Below are 18,967 nucleotides of genomic sequence, written 5' to 3' on the forward strand. Positions count from 1 at the left end.
GACTTGTCTATGTATTTGCTGTTATTGTGTGGTGTGTTGGAGTGGGATGTGCCTCTACAACTGTTTTGAAACCAGCGGTCAATTATCAAAATTAGGTGAATGTGGAGTTTAGCTCAAGTTCACCTACCCATTAGTGCAGCGTCTGGAATTTACACTGAAACTTTAGCTAAACTCTATATTCATATTGAAGAACCTCTCTCCACCATAACTACTTTATATGTATGAAGGTTATATCAAGCAAATGTGTCAAGATATAGACCGTATTTATAATTTGATGAGTTAATTGGAGTAGAGAAATAGAGAGTAATCAGCTTTCAAACTCCCAGTCATTTCTGTGATTTTGTACTTAGTTGTAGAGTACGTGATCATATTCTTGTATCAGTGCAAACGTGGTGTTTGAAATTTCCAACGCAGTGTTTGTGGAAAAGTGATTTCACAAACCATAATATGATTAGGGCAAGAGCACTGAGGAGGATCAAACCAAGCAAACGGCGGCAACATCACCACCGAGGGAGTTGTCTACTCGAAATTGTTTTTCACTTTATACCTTTCTTACCAGTCTTGATATCTCAACTATATCAGCCATGGATACGCGATAAATGGTATTATCATATTTCAAGTGCAAGATTTCCTTTTTAAACTAATTGTGCTATTATGTGATATTCAATGGTTTCGTTTTAATATCCTAATAACATATTAACTTATGTCTATTGTCAAAAATATCATAAATGTTATGTTAAAGTATTCATAAATATTATGCTATTACTTCAAACTTTGCATCATTCTATATATTTTCTTAAGTATAGACAGTTATAGGGCAAAAATATATCTTTTGTTTTACACCATCGTACACTGAAGAAGTGTAACAGTCAGGTATTGTTGGAACCGGAAGATAAACACGATATAATATTTGGTACAACACCTCACAATATCCCACAAAAAATCAAAACCATGAATTTTATATGAATGTTAGATTTAATACAATAATATAATAAGATTCAGTTAAGTATGTTTCTTTTTTATAGGGAGGAGAATATCCATTATGGTTGATATTACGTATATTTTTGTTACTGACATACAGGTTTTTAATTATTTATCTTTTACTTTTAACCTTATATCCATTTAAATGTTAATTTTATTTAGTGGGCAAAACAGAAATATTAAAATTGCACTATTTTCTCCATTACAAATGGCCAGGTATGCCGGCTCCTTTTATAGTAATGTAATGGTGAGGGGTATTTTAGAATCACGAAATAAATATCGGTTTAGTAGTTAACATACTAATTCAAATAAACTACTCATATCTAGTTATAAGTGTATAAATTGTGCCAAATAAGATATTAAATATTATAAAGAGGCTCCTATAACAGCTTGGCTTAAAGAAACTTACTAAAACAAAATATAGAACCAGCTACAACTCATTTCTTGGTTCATTTCTGTGCTTTACTCTTTTATTTCACTCGCACTGCTTAAAAAATAATTATTATATGATGTATTTTACCTCGTTTTTGATTGAGAGAAGAAGAACGCTAATTGACTGGCTAACACAATTATCCCCGTAATAACAGGTGTAAGTACAATCATTTTGCATACTTTTGTCTATCATAATGGTAATTTAGATGCAATATCTTTCTTGGTCTTCACTACTCTTACCTCCTATAATAGGAAAATGTAAAAAATGCTATGGATCTAGCATCAAAGTAACAATAAAACCTTTTTTAACTGTAATAAATGTGGTATGTGCAAAGACCAAGTGTAGAGGAAAGGCTGTAATGTGTGTTTGTTGTCTACTGGAACGATGTGGAATAAAGTTGTTGGGTACAAAAGGTTCTCGAGAAGCAAATTGAACGAAGAGACTTAGTCTATTGCATAGAGACTATTGCATAGAATGTATTAATAAAAAATGAATGCATAAAAAATCATAAATGTTTATGAATATTTAATGAAACAAACATATCGATATTTTTATCACTGATTAAGAAGCCAGTCATTCCATAATATTAAGTATCAACAGGTAACAGGAACGAGCGGTAATAACTTAGAAACAATAATTGCCTATTTAAATACAACAATAATTTACCATCGCTGTAATTTCTAATAGCAGTCATCACTAACAAATAAATATCAAATGAAAGTTCAAAATATTTATTACAATTTTTTATCAACTATCATTAGACTCGTTCCCCTTACCACTATTGTGATCCAGGGTTCAACCTTTCTCGTCTTCCTGGATGGTGCCGGACTTGGTGAATGAGCAAATGCTTGAGATTCAGCAGCTATTAGAAACTTTAATTTAAGCGAACCTCGAACTAAAAGCTTGTTTTAAAATAATTACAAAGTATTAAAACCTTTTACCCGATTTGCAATGGAAAATAACAGATACATGTTTGTTATTAGAAGGGGCTTAATGCCATGTGGAGGTCGTCCGTCATGATACGAATAAATGGAGAATTCGAAACTGAAAACTTCACTTAAAATAAAATACATAACCTCGAACGTTGATTAGATTTTGCTTACAGTTTTAATACAATTTGTATTGATATTTTAAAACATTTGTCAATAAATGACAATTTAGCACAGGATTAGTTGACAATCTGACAGAAGATTCTGTCCCAAAGTTTTTGTTCCCTAATTAACCGGAATTATTTTTCAGGGCTCTGATAACCTTCAAGAAATAACGTCCATTGATTTGAATAGAATTCTTATATCTCTTCTGGTCACTTCACTGTACAGTATTTATCTATTGGAATGAACTTTACATTCATATTTGACCTTTTCATAACATTTTTGGACTCTCAGAAATAAAATTTATGTTTAAAAAAGGTAAGTTTGACATATCCATTTCTGAAAGTTTTTCTTGCTAGATTGATCAAATATATTTCGAATTTAAATATCTTGTTAAATCTCAATTTTTATCCTACAGAATTATTTAAAATATATGTCATTTTTAGGTTGATTGAAAATGTTTTCATGACACTTGACGTGAGGAATCATATAGCATCTGTCATTTGTGGTCTTTCAAAACTCTTAACTGTGTCGACCATAATCTCCTTTAAAGATAATTAATTTGATAGAATCCGTGAAAATAGGAAAACCTGGCTGTCATATAAACTGCAGTCTAAAATGGCTGTGTTTTCTCACGCCTATAGAGGGTTAATGTTTCTATAGACACATTTTGTGAACTTTGATAGTGATTTAAAAATGCTCAAGAAAAATGTTAGGTACATACACAGTTTTGACTATAATATAGTTTAATTGAATAGATTCACATATAAAAGTAAAACGTTGGTTAATTAAATTAAAAGAGCAGATATAGGAAATTAAACATCAGTAGAGAAAATGTATCTAGGAACATTAAATACCATACGAACAATATATAGGGGCCAAACATTACACTTTTAACGCAAGCAAGGAACTAATTATTAGTGTAAAACATGGGTTTTTAACACAGTAGTATAAAAGTTAGCAGCTAAAATTTGAACGTTAAAAACACAAGTGGGCCAGAAAAAAATTCAGAAAGAGCACATGATAAAAAGGGACAGTGCCTAATAATTTGTAAACATTTCAATCAGTGCCAGCTTTGTTCTAGTAATTATTATTAGTTACAATAACACCTTCTCCATTAGCTTGGCTTTAAGCACAATACCTGGAGATGCAGATGTTTTAATGGCTTTAAGACAATTTCTCAATCGCGCTGTAATCAATGTGACTTCAACTTCAATTGTCATTACAGGTGATGTAATTCTGATATAATCTCAGACATATAAGAAAACTCTAAAATTATCGTTTATTGTGTTTCTTCCTTTAGACTTAATGTAAATTTCCTTCAACCCACAAGAATTTTCAGAATTATATCTGTCTGAAATGATAATAGTATTTTTAATACTTTTATTCAAACCCTTTCTTATTTGTTAGAACCAGAACTTTCCTAGCTGAAAGTCGTTTTTATTTCACATAAGGTTTCACAATTAAGATAGTGTTACTAAATAAAACGCAGCATTAACTTTCAATAGAAGACTGATCGTTTTATTTCTAATGTAGTTTTTCAGTTATGTATTTATTAACTCCAAAGTAATTTCTTCTTACTTTTGTATATGATCTTTAGTGAGTGACTGTTTCAATATTTTTCTGATACCACTCATGTTCAATCAAAACATGCCTCTGCAAACATTAAAGGGAAAATTTGATGCATATTCAGAATCTTGGATTACTAAATGATTTATATTTAGCAATTGGAAACAAGATGCACCAGTTCCAGAATTCTGTAAACTGTCATGCATCTACAGAGTTTTATAAAATATACGGGTCCTTACATTGAACCCTGTACAGGATAATTTACAAGTAAAATATAAGGAAGTCTTTTGTTAGCATAAAACATATTTTTCGCAGAGTAACTGTAAAATACAGGTGAATGGATTGTTTATCTATTTGACTCTCGGAGTATACTTGTACGCTTGAATTTTTTTGACGTACAATTACGCTATTCAGTTTTACTCTCACCTGTACATCGCCATATATTGATGTGCACTAGCTTAAACAAGCGTTTTAAGATTTCGACTCCTGAATAATAGGATATATTCCAGTCCTCAAAACGTGTTGTATTATTGTAACATACGATTAAAATGTCGAAATCCAGGAACTCTCTCAGAGCCATGTTTCAGTTGAAGTAGAGTAATTCCCAAAAGCCAGTTTTAAGAATAAATCGTTTGTGCTTACCGTCTATTTACACTTTTGAACTGTGTTATTTCACAACTAAAACATAATTTAGTGATATGCCATTCATGTCCCCTATTATACAGTGAGATGTTTAAACGGTATCTTCCCAACTCTGTGACTTGACGCTAAATTATCTTGATTTAACGTTAAATTTTCCATCAGAGTTTGAATGGAACATGACGTGATGGTCCGTGTACCCACCTCTTTACTCAATGATTTCACAGCATGTACTTTATTTCTATATTAAAGTATCTAAAGCCAGTTAATATAATACCCACTAATTTAATGTTTACCTACTAGGTTTGCCAGAATAAAGAAAACATATTCCAAAATACATTTTGCCAGATTTTTCTTATTGGAAACCAAATGATTAGTTTATGAACAAACACTCTATCACAGTTTATTAAAATAGCTACCTTAATTTTTAACTTCGTGGCTTGCATCATTTAAAAAGCATGCTACTGTAACACGTTTAAATGTTTTAGAAAAAGGGGTATTTATACCAAGTCAATTACACCTATTTGTTAATGAAACTAAATACCAGCAGAATAAATCTGATTTTGGAATATCTTAGTAGTATGCAGAAGACCAGTCTCTGATTGTAAAGGTTTGAAAATAAAACTAATATGGTTAAATTACATATAATAAAATGTATTTTTTAATTGCTTACATATATACAATGAAATCAATAAAGGTTTTTAGACAAACATCGCAAGATCAAGTGACCGCAGATATGACGATGAGGACAAGAAGTAACAAGTTATGGATAGCAACTTTTTCCTGGTAAGCGGAATCACTCAACACACTACTCGCCAACATCCGGCCGCCTCGGGTCTTTCCGGTAACTGTGTTTATTTCCGGAGTCTCGTAAACCTCCTGAAAAACATACACGTAAATTTTAGTCTCCACATTCTATATTATTCAAACTGGGAAATAAACAACTATGTTTTTTCCAGCTTACTTAAATCTAGAATGCTAAATATTATTTTTTAACTGTTCCTCAGCACATATAGAATAGTTGGTGTTATGCTAAATTAGTCTTAACTTTAGAAACTGTTGTATTACTGTTATGTAATTAGAATAAAATTCACCAAGTGTTTAATACTGAGGAGAAATGACGTATATGTTACAAACAGATGGTGACAGCATCCATTTAAAATTATTTTAAACTTATTCCTGCAATTAATCTATACAGCAATATCACAGTTTATTGTAATAAAAAAAATTGAATACTACATTAAAGTTTAAAAGCACTTAATATTGTATGTATATTTTCTTTAAAACATAACGCTTGGCAAAGTCTGTGTAGAGATTGTTTTTGCAATATAATTAATTTTGCACAATAAATATTAATAGTTAAAATGTTAGTTAGTTATAAATAATAGTTTTTATTCAAGTATATAAAATTCCCTCTAATTAATGTAATTGTGGCCATGTTACTACAGCAAAATCAGCACGCTTAGAATACAATATATTTTTTAATGTAGATAAATCATTTATTAATTTGGTGTTTAATAATAACGTGTTTTTTGCAAAAGCCAAATTTTCAAATTTGTAATTTTATTAGCTGTGAACAAATTGTTAACGTTTTTAGCAAATTAATTAATTTACCCAAATCTTCAGCAAATACTGAGTAAAAAAAAACCTGGAGTTAACTGGTTATTTTAAAGTAATTCTTAAAGCGACATGAATTCAGATTAGTAGGTTTTGTATTCCTGAGAGCTAATGTATTTATAATATAAAAGAAAACCTTATTAAACTCACAACAAATAGTTTTGGTATCCTTAACTTCATTACCAGTTATGATCAGAATATTTCTTGATATTTTTTATTTCTTACCAATCCACCTTCAATACTTATTTCTTAGCCGCAAATACAATTTTAATACCATGATTTATTTTTAAATTTTTATTTCAATCTGAAGTTTACTCCAAATTTCTTTTTAATGCGTACCTAATTTACCATTATTTGGGTGACCTTTACTTTCTTCAAAAGCTCGTTTTTACTTATTATTTTCCCATATATATATATATATATATATATATATATATATATATATATATATATATATATATATATATATAATTATAATTATTCATCCACAGTTTCATTTTGACCAAATTTTGCTCAGAATTATGTTTATCTACTTTAAATTCACTAATAATTGACTAAAATTTACTGAGAAAAGTATAAAATGCAGAGGACGTGTTATTGGCAATATAGACATCTTTCCAATCCACGCTATCAAGAGATGTTTGCAGTTTGACGTAATCAATACGATAAGGAGGGTAATCAGTACGTTAAGGAGGGTAATCAATACGATAAGGAGGTCAGAGCTCGCAGGTGTCGTGTCTGTCTGTCTGTCCGTTAGCTAGCGCACACTCACACAATTAAGATAACCATCCGATGGCCTGTTATGTTTGTATCAATTACACTCACTTCCACCTCCGTCATATCTTTATTTATCTTTGTAAAAACATGATCCATGCAGGAAATGGATTTAACTGTGATTCTGGTTGGTTCTTATATTAGACATTCAATTTTTAAAACCTGCCAAAATGAAAACTCACTGAAACAAAGAAGCGAATATAATTTCATGTCTTTGTCAATATCACATACCATGACTCCCCCCTTAGAATCCTGTTAACTACGTTTTAAGTAGAATTAAACCCGTACGCATACATCTATGTTAATATTAATTATATAGCTTATCCAAAGGTAAATCTATAGACAAACTGTTTTTAAGTTAGAAGTTATTTTTAAACATGAAAATCTGTAGTTATATCATGCGATATACCGTAAGGTGTTTAAAAACAGTCAAAATATATTATTCACAAAAATCTCAAAAACGCTGTTTGCGTATACGTAGAAGTGATTATCCAACATTTACCTGCCTGTTTTAATAATTTAATTCCAGTAAAAAAGACCAATCCTTTTTAAAATAAAACCATTTTATCTAGAGATTCAGTTTTTTATACACGTAGGTTATACATGTGGATCGTTTGAAGATGTTATTTAATAACTCAATGATAGCTAAACAAAGGGTGAAAAGTTTTGTGTCACATTCTAGCACAAGTGGATTCTCAAAAAAAATAACTTCTTATATAACTTCTTGAACATTTTATAACAGTTCCTATAGCAAAATAAAATAATGTGGTTTGTGTAATTTTGCTAGTGTACTAAGATCAAAAATGCTGAATAAACTGTGCTAACCTCGAAAAGAAAATTATTTTATCATTTCCTCATTTGCGTGCACAAATTTCTTTATAAACCATGCACGTACGTATTCTATATATACTGTATATTTTGTGACATAAACTTGATAGTCGAAACTTTATATTTTGTGTGGATATTTTTAAAAGAAATTAAAAAAGGCTGATTATCTATTATGAACTATATTATTCATAATTTTACTAGGCTTCATAATTTTAAGTTATTGTATACAAATTTCATAAAAATCATTCAATAAAAACTTTCTACATGGCTGATAAAGGGTTATTATGTCACGTCTATACAAAATTATTAAGGGATTAAACGAAGCATTGTGAGTATTCTTATATAAACTTAAATAACTAATTATACTACGTACAGTCTCAGAATGGTCACAGTTTTCAACTTTCAACATCCAAAACCACAGAAACTGGAGGTTTTAAACTCATACATAATAACATGGGCAATGTAAATGGACACGAAAGATACTGTATTTGTTAAAATCTGTAAAGGATTGAATGAGCTATTTACATTTATAATAAATAATTGTATTGTTGTATGAGAATATCAGTACGTTTACAGTACTTACTAATACGGTCTAAATTGTATCAAATATGATTATCCTGTAATATTATCAGTAAATAGAATAGGTTTTGTACTAAATATATAATAAACTTTAAAACAATATCCAATAATGGGAAGTTAAATGTTTTTTCAATGTTTGTATTATATTTACGAGGCATATGTGTCCTAAGGCTCTCACGGTAGGAAGGAATTATTTTTAACATGTTGCCTACACTGCAGTCGGGACTGATTCATCTTCTCCGCCAAACCAGTTCGTGGTTAAAACTTTAAAAACTGTTAATAAGAAATTACGTTTTGTTAATCATTTCAATCCACTCTACCGCTAAGTGCGAGATACCTGATTTCATCTGTTATCTCGTTTGTAAGAAAAAAACCCTGGGTGTAATTTTTAATAGGCAAATTAATACTGTATAATTCCAAACGATGGAGCGGAGTATATATTTGGGTTTTAGCGTAACAAAAACTCTTCACCGGACTCTACTTGATTGAAATAAATTGTGTAGATCAGTCAACTGTTTTGGAGCCACCTCGGGGAAATTGTCCGATATACTGTGTCTGTGATAGTTTCGAGTAGCAGAGATCTGGAGATATGTGGGAATATCGCAGAAATGTCATCCACAGTCAATATGTGATCTTTACTGAGCGCATTCTAAATTCTTTCCAGAATTTCAAACACTATTGAAGGTCTTCCTCTCAACAACCTTTTGTAAACTCGCGAGGTCACGTACAATTCATAGCTTTTTACCTTATGCAGATTTACCTGATTATAAAACCAAGTTTTTCCCTTCCAAATGAGTTTCAGGATGACGCCGAGTATTTCTCACTTGGAGTATGTGTACCGTTATTATAGTACATATATTAATTGACTTTGGAGCTAATATTCTATAAATCAGAAACAATTTTCGGAAATACGTAATTTATTCCGATTCACCCAAAAATTTTACAAAGTTTACAAACTTTGGAATTGATTTTCTTCAAAAAACTTCTCACAATCGCTCAAATCTAATTAAGAGTCTGATCTAAATTAAAATTAAACTAAAAATGTATACTTCTCCAAAATGGTTTAAATTAACAAAATAAAATAAAAAGTTCTCTTCTCAAATATTCAAAATGAAAATAACACAAAACTTGATATTAACTTTTCGATCAAAGTCTAATTTACAATGCTTCCAAAAATTGAATTAATTCTCAGACTCTGTAATGTGGCAAACTTTAGAAATTAAAACACAACAGTATAAAATAAAAGATATTAACTAAACGCTGGTACGGGACTTACTACTTTGAAGACTATGGAGGCTGAAAGGAAACTATTACGCACTTAAAGAAAATTTTGAAACTTGATTTAAATTACACCCGGTAAAAATTACTCTATATCCCAAACTATAGGATTAGAGGAAGAACTACTGCTTCTAAACTCGACGTCTGTACGCTGTGATCGACACTCCAATCCTGCTCCCCTCTATCAAGCCAACCGGCTCGGGAACGTATCACCGATGACATCTCGATCAGCTGATTTCCTGGTCTAACCAACAAACATTGTCCGCGCACCGCGTCTAGTTAACAATGGAGCCTACTTCCTACCGCGATTCAGCATAATGATTATAACTATGGTACATATGTTTGGACTGATATTTTTCAAGAAACATATTGTCTCATCGACAGTTCTCAACGTAATGACCTCGTTGTCTCTTTGAGAAGAGCAGAAAGACTAAATGGCAGTGTGGCCAACATGTAAAACAAATCCTTCAGGCCGTGAGAGTCTATGTACAATTACTTTCTGGATATGCCTCGTAGTTGTGCTTTTAAAAAAGTAGCAAGATAAATGATTTTATTTTATAAGAGAGGTGGTTTTTTTAGAAAGAGTTTGTGAATACCATTAATACCTTAATTTCATAATTATTTAAATTGAACGAAGTTTCCTCCCACAAGTTCATAAACTCACATCGATGAACGAACAGTTATCTAGATGTCGGTTATTCGCTCTCTTACAAAACCTTATCTACAGTATTTAACTGCACAGACCAAGAATGAAGTTTATTTTAACACTATTAAAAGATTTATTCCAATTAATTTTTTATTTTTTTAGGTGTTAATATAATAGCCGTAGAAAGTTCTAATAAGGAATGGTTTTATCTTCGCTATTGTTAGCATGATGGGTAACACCTTGCTTTATAATTATCATATGATCTACCACATATGTAGTTCTAAAAGGTATTTAATTTATGGTACAGTTTCAGTCCATATTTTTTAAATGATATGATAGGATTGAGAATGACTATTCAATATTGTTCAATTTGTAGTTTCTAAGTAAGTGCCATGAAACAAAGTTTACTAATAAATATTTACATGTTTTAGTTATCAAAACAATGAAGTTTTTGAATCTATTATAACATCATTTCAAGTAAAAATAATCATCAAACCATTAAATATATATATATATATATATATATATATATATATATATATATATATATATGTATCTAGTATATATTAGTATCCAGTACAACACAGCCTGTAATCTTCAGCTATGCAATATGAAAATTGGAGAACAAACTGGAGAAAATATTATTGTTATAATTTGTGATAATTGGTATTTGGCATATTGTAAATAATGTTGTATTCGTTAATTAATTAAAACTACTTCCTCCATAGCCAAAAACGCTAGATTTTATATCTGACTGTCATCTCGAAGTATCATATTAAAGATTCAAGTGTTTGAGTCAAATAATAAGCTTCATTTATCAATAAATATGTTAGCTATTCTTTAACCCCTCTGACCACTTTCAGGCAGTAACATGTTTTTAAAACTTTAATTTTAACATATAATAAAATCTGGATGTTATACATATTTATATTTTGTATGTATAAAAATATGTATTTTCATTCTTTACAAGTCCATACGTAACAACGTAAAACACACACACACATGTTACGGCTCTCTCTCTCTCTCTCTCTCTCTCTCTCTCTCTCAATCTTATCAAACAGAATAGGGGTGAGAGTCGATACAGAACGACGTTTACAGTGTCGCGGTGACAGAATTTAAATCTACGAGGACATTATCTCTCACATTCCTATTCAGCCCACTAACGTGGGCCATTGACTCGTGCAAAGATCTTATCAAACAGAATAGGGGTGAGAGTCGATACAGAACGAGGTTTACAGTGTCGCGGTGACAGGATTTAAATTTATGAGGACATTATCTCTCACATTCATATTCAGCCCACTAACGTGGGCCATTGACTCGTGCAAAGACCTTGTCAAACGGAATTAGGGGTGAGAGTTGATACAGAACGAGGTTTACAGTGTCGCGGTGACAGGATGTAAATCTACGAGGACATTATCCCTAAACCAGACCTAAAGTAATACGACATCTTGGATCGTGCTACCCCCAGTATCTCCATTACTGCGGCAAAGTGCTATTTATTGTTATCTTATGAAGTGTTTTTTAATCAGTATACTTTACATACATTTCTGATTTGATGTTATAATAGTATTCTAGCTTACTCAGTAAAGGTAATTACTTTTATATACACTGTGTAACAAAACAATAATGTTGGACGAACAGTTCATTGGCAAACATATCCTTTATTGACTTATGTAACATGTTAATTTACATTAAACGACGAGAAAAAATAATTAAATATATTGGTCGTTAAATAAACTAATGTTATTAATGTTGCCTTATGTTTAGCAAACATATCTACTCTTACTTCCGGTGTAAAACAAAGATGTTACTACTTTTAACAATGAAAGATTAATAGACTAATTGAAGTATATTTTCAAAGGCTCGATTTTTTATATATTTCGGACGAAAACAAGATTTACACACATATTTTTAACCATAAGATAGTCGGAAACGCCGTTAATATACGGTATGTCTCTATGTCCGAGTTAGAATTATCTCAGAATTAGATCCCGTGTAAAATTATCTGTCAGTACCACCCACCAATTACCGTAACAACTCTCGCCCATGTTTTATTAACAGGTTCCTCGCACAAACGCCATGGACACAGCTGACAAAATTAATTTAAAAACGTGTGTTTTATATTAAAAATTATTTAGTTCATGCTCAAGTACACGCGGATTCAACCATTATTTTATGTCAGTATTTTTTTAAATCAATAAATCATATTTGAACCTAAAAATACGTTTTGATGACTTAATCAGTTGCATGGTCATAAATCTGACGAGAAGAATTTGATCTATACTAAGATAAAGAAACATATTGAAATTAATTTAATACTCAGTTATAAGAAAATTGTTTTAAACATTTAGCGCTTGTCCTTCCTCAAGCTTATCCTCAGTGCACACACTCACTGTATGTGGTCTGAATTCTACAGAAGGATTATTTATTTAATCCCTCTGAAACTTAAACTTGTTCTTAGTGCAAACACTCACTGTGTACGTGTTCTGCATTCTAAAATAGATTATACATTTCCTCTCCCAAAAACTTAAGCTTATCCTTGATGCACACACTTACTGTATTTGTTCGGTATTCTAAACATGGATTATACATTTCATTTACAACTCAAGCTTACCCTTGGTGCACACACTTACTGTATTTGTTCTGTATTCTAAACATGGATTATACATTTCATTTATATATAACTTAAGCTTATCCTTGTTGCACACTCTTACTGTATTTGTTCTGTATTCTAAACATGGATTATACATTTCATCTCCCAATAACTCAAGCTTATCCTTGGTGCACACACTTACTGTATTTGTTCTGTATTCTAAACATGGATTATACATTTCATCTCCCAATAACTCAAGCTTATCCTTGGTGCACACACTTACTGTATTTGTTCTGTATTCTAAACATGTATTATACATTTCATCTTCCAAGAACTTAAGCTTATCCTTGTTGCACACACTTACTGTATTTGTTCTGTATTCTAAACATGGATTATACATTTCATCTCCCAATAACTTAAGCTTATCCTTGGTGCACAAACTTACTGTATTTGTTCTGTATTCTAAACATGGATTACACATTTCATTTATATATAACTTAAGCTTATCCTTGTTGCACACACTTACTGTATTTGTTCTGTATTCTAAACATGGATTATACATTTCATCCAGCAATAACTTAAGCTTATCTCTAGTGCACACACTCACTTTATGTATTCTTTAATCTTCAGAGCCAGTAGTGAGTATTTTGAATTTGCAGAGATCTATTGTATAAAAGTATTCATTGATTTAACAAAATACACATAGTGGTTTTGTAACATCTAGAAAATTTTCTTGTAAATCACAATAATACGTATCTTGTCTATATAGTTTCAAGATATAATTTTTGTTAAATTTGCTGTAGTATAATCATACAGTCCTGCATAAAAGTCATACATGAGTACAGAGGGAGCAAGTATAAATATTATTTACAATAGGCTGCTTGTCTACTCAGCGCGAGGTGGATTTATATCCACAAATAAATTATACAGATAATCTACATTATAAATATTTTCTATAAAATATATCGGGCGAGTCTTATTGTGTGCGTAATGTTTTAATCAATACATTGGTTTATAATATAAGTTGTCCCAAAAATTAGTGTCAAGCAAAAGCCCATATATAAATCACGCCTAAAAGTTCTTGAAGAACTTGAAACATCTTATCAGATTTTTAATTTATTTTTAGTTACATATCCACAACGGAAGAACGTGGGAATGGTCTGAAGTGACAACTGTAAGAGCCTCCAGCGGGTCCGTGACTGACAGGACCTCTAGCAGCGAGTCCTCGAGCACCAAGGTCACCTCCAGGGATCGGTAAGTATTGTTGTAATGGTGAGCGTGATCAACCTGACTACCTGGACAAACACTTGGCTCACTACAGATAACACTTTAAATTTGCTCATATTTTATTTGTAGACTAGGTTATCTTCTATATTCTACTATATATCTCTATTAGCCGTTGTATTAATTGAGCCGGGTCAAATTCTCGTGCCCTTTCGGTTTCCCCGACTTCGTGTTTGCTCTCTTTGACTCTTCGAGGGCTTTGGTGTCGTCTGCGACTGGATCGAGAGAGTATCGACTTTCACTTCTGTTCAGACCGTTACTAGTGAAGTTTATTTTGTTTTTACCCTTTTATTTAGTTTTGGGTTTTGTTTTGGGTTTTTGTTTTGCCCCAAATGTCTGGCTAAACACGGCTGTGTCAACTGACGAGTGAGTAACTGTTCGCTATTTATATTTTACTTATATTTGTTCGTTTAGCAGGTTAACCTCAATAAGCGTGTGGTTCTGAATTTAAGTTATAGGTTCTGGGGATTCTAGTTTTGTATTTATTAGTTATGTGTTATTTAGTAACTGTCTCCTTTTCTCCCAGCCTTAGGAGGCCGCTAAAATTGTTTTTTTACTGACCCTTGAAACTGGCAACTTTAACTTTTCCCATTGTTTTTTTGTTTCTTAGGCTAACTGTTATTTGGGGGAATTTAAATTGGGATTTATGTTTTCCGGATTTAACTTTTATTCTGTCAACTCTAGGCAAACTGTTTTCACCCTGTTTCTAAGTTTAAGTTTTTAGCCTAGATAGGCCTAGAGTTTAATATAAGCCTAGATCAAAGGGTTTCTTAGGCTATGTTTTGTTTCCCTAAATTTTCAGGGGGGATTTACCTTATTATAGCTGCAGGGAGCTTTTCCCCTGCTTTTCAGAAAAGTTTAGCTAATTCGGTTCAGGAATTAACTCTACATAGTGTATTTTATAAGTTTTTCCATAATTTTAGTTTCCTTGGTAGTTGTCTTGTATTATGTTATTATTTTTTTTTATGTACCACCAAATGTTTATATTAAGCTCTCTCTGCTTGACCCAGATGTCCCTGCTACTTTTACTAAAGGTTCCAACTCCTTTTGTGCTTGCTTTTACTTACTGTTAGTCTTTAAAGTTGAAATTCTGACCTTATCTTAATTTTTTTGTACTTGGTTATATGAGTTTCTTTTGTTTTTTTAAAAAAAACCAAAGGTTTTCTAGACTTACCTTTTGTTTTGTACTGTACTATTACTTATGTCACAGCAGTTAATTATAACTTTAACATGTAATTTCCTGTATATTTATTGATTATAATAGTTTTACCTTCTAATTTTTTTTTTTACTATTTTCTTTTTTTTCACTCTTAATTCTTAACTTTTATTCTTTTGAATTGTTTTCATGTACCCAGGGCTTCTGAAACTTGTATATACACTTTTACTTTGTTGAAATGTTTACCTAGCAAGACAGGCTATAGAAGCACTCTGTGCTTGCAGGGTTCACGAGCTCCAGCTCCAATGTCCGCCTCTCCCATGATTCTTGGGCCGGGTCCTTACACCGGTGCCATGGCGGCTACTAAGGTTTTCCTACCTGAGGACATTATTTCTCTGTGATACCCTGCTGTGATATTGTCTCAGTGTGCCCTGTTATTTAAGTATTGTTATCCAGTTTTGTTATCTTAGTTTTAAGTAGTTAAGTTTAGGTTAATTCTATCCTTTCAGGAACCCGCCCTGTGCCACAGGACTCCGGGTGATTTTGGCTTGTCCTGTTTGAAATTTGGCGCTCTAAATTCTATCTAACTGAAATTTATAAAGATTTTTAATTTTATCCATAAGTCTGGGTTGACCACTTATAGTTTTGTTCTCCAGGTGCACCTGAGTAGGCAACATTTCTGGGTAGTTTTGTCTGCGTTTGTCCCCTTGTTTTTTTTTTCTTCTCAAATATATATATATATTTTCACTATGGCTGACCATCCACGTTCTTTCTTTGCCTTCCCTTGCTCTCTCTCCGTGAGTCGGGCCCCGCTTCCGCTCCAATGGGAGCCACGTTCTTTGTTAAGCTAGCTTGGTACGGGCGAGCGGAAGCGGGTGTGTGGCTCAGATGGTGGTAGCAGAGCGTGGTTATGGCTTGCCAAGCGGTTTCCCCGGGCTGGGAGCATGTAATGTTGAGTTTTGTGTGTTAGTTATTCCGTGTTTTATAGTATTGTATTTGTGCGGGGTTTTACTGGGTTTTTTTTTGCCTCAGGGAAGTAGGAGCTGGGTACTCTTATTGAGCCTCGTCAGTTTGGTTGCCTTTTGAGTTGAGACTACTTAAGTTTAGTAAGTTAGATTTTGTTTTGTCTTGAAGTTGATATGGCCGTCTCTTTGGTGCCTGAGTATCTCCGGAAGCCGGAGCTGGTTTTTGAGGTCGTGTCTAGGGGGGCAGCAGGCTCGGGAGGACGTAAAGGGGTTGAGAGCTCAGCTCAGGGCCTGTTTGAACTTAGAGAGGACATGGTAGGAATCATTTTGTTTGGAAGATGAATTAGCTAGCTGCAAGACTAGGATGGAAGAATTAGAGGATGACATTGATAGTGGGTCACTGCCTTTAACTGGGTCGGCCAAGGCTCGTTTGGGCTCCCAGATTATTCACTGGTGCGCCAGGGTGCAACTGTTTAATAAGGCTCCTGGACTCACCGCTGATATTGGTGCATGGGCCCATTACTACTTCTGAAAAAACTACAGTCAGCCCTGGAGAGTCTAGGTGAGGTTAGGTCCGTCAGAGAGAGAGGGGCCTCCTTTCAGGAGCCTCCTACTCTGTCAATTTCGGATTCTCGTATTGCTGAGCTTGGAGGAGCTGCAGGTCCTCAGGGTGTTGCTCCAGGGTGCCGAGATTCGGAATTGGTATCCTCTGCCATTTCTGCTGCAATTGGAGGTTCAAAGTCTTCGGTACATCCTGTGTTCATGGATCATGTAGGTTGTGGGACGGTTGTTGATGGCCATGATGTCTCAGGTCTATTTAGTTCAGCCTTCGCCAAGTTGTCCCACCCACTCTCACCTATACTTCAGGGCATGCCCAAGGCCGATGGGTTGGAGTTTAAATCACCTCCTTGCTTTTCTTCAGGAAGCTTTCAAAATTCAGGAGTTTCCTGGAATGACCGATTTGGTACTTATGGAAATTTTAGCCCCCTTTTGCTTGAGACCACTAAGTGACCGCCTACTTGACTGTCTCAAGCGAAGAGCACCTTTTGATGAGTTTCATGCTCAAGTTATTGAATATTTTATACCTGGTCGTGTCATGGAGCGTTTGCGAGTTGAACGTATTTATCGCCCACAGGCACCCGGAGAGACGCTTAGTCAATTTGTCGGCGAGATACGAGGGGTGGCCCAAATACTACGTCTTGACTTAAGCGAAAGGCAACTGGTGGACATTATTCTGGAGGGAATCAACCTGGAGGACCGTTTGTCGTTTGGTTTTCGGCACAAGACCCACGTCTTGGGCGGATCTAGACCGTCTCTGCATTGCATCCAGAGGAGTCCAGGATGCGGATTTTCCTAAGGGAGAGATTGATGGGGACATCTGCCCAGTGAACCTCCTGGAAAGGTTCGGGTTTCAGCAGGGTCAGGGCAGGGGGTGCAACTCCCGCGTGGGCAACCCCCAACTTGTTTTGGTTGTAACCAGAGGGGTCACTTGAGGCGGGATTGTCCTCGGGCACGTGGGAAGTTTTTGGTTCCTCCTGACTAGTTAATCTTCCGGGACCTGGAACTGGACTCCTTGTTAACTCCGTCACTTCGGCAAGAAAACCTAATATTGTTAGTAATAATATAGTTGCAAGACTAAAATATGTCTGGTAGCGTGATGTCTGCTAGGGTGAAGAACAGGGGTAATAAAGTCAAATCTTGTAAGGTATCCACCAATAAGGAGACCATTGCTTCCTTGGCTGCATTGGTGTGTGAGAGCGGGTTGCTCGGTTTGCCCACGTGTAGATTGTCCTTGTCGGAGATGTGAAACCGGAAGGCCCTTGTGGATTCTGGTTCAGCACGCAGCCTGATATCCTTGCGTTTTTTCCAGGAGTTGTCAGCCTCTGGTCTCATCCGACAGGTTGAACCTAGTTCTTTAATTTGCTGGACGGCCGTCTCGCTTCCTTTGCCCATCACTCATGAAGTCCAGTTTAAAATCAAAATCCACCATTTTTCTTGGGTGTGGCGGTTTTTGGTGGCAGGGGAGTTGTGTTTTCATTTTATCTTGGGGGCTGATTTTATTCGGAAGGACTGGCATGATGATTTTGGGACCTGGGCAATGGCCGGTGTTTCTTTCGCTTTTCTCGGCGGGTGTCAATACCTTTTTCGGATGAATATTCTCATGGGGGCTGCCGCAGTCGAAGCGGGAGGGAGATAGGGTTTCCATTCCTGATCCGTTGGGGCATCTGACCGTGGAGCAGGCTGAGGCTATAAGGGGCATTTGTTGCCGCTTCCCAGAAGTACTCACACCAAAACTGGGTGTTACGAAGCTTCTTGAGTACGAGATTCGCCTCACTGATACCCGTCCGGTTCGTTCTCACCCCTACAAACTGCTCCACCTAAAATGGAAACGCTGAGGAGCATCATTAATGAACTTCTAGAGAATGGAGTTATCGAACCTTCTTGCTCAGGTTATGCCAGTCCCGCTTTCTGGTCCCTAAGCCAAATGGTAAGTCCAAAATGGTCCTGGACTATAGAAAGCTTAATTCCCTGAT

This window comes from Homalodisca vitripennis, unplaced genomic scaffold, assembly GCF_021130785.1.
Source record: "Homalodisca vitripennis isolate AUS2020 unplaced genomic scaffold, UT_GWSS_2.1 ScUCBcl_25;HRSCAF=619, whole genome shotgun sequence".
Lineage (NCBI taxonomy): Eukaryota > Metazoa > Arthropoda > Insecta > Hemiptera > Cicadellidae > Homalodisca > Homalodisca vitripennis.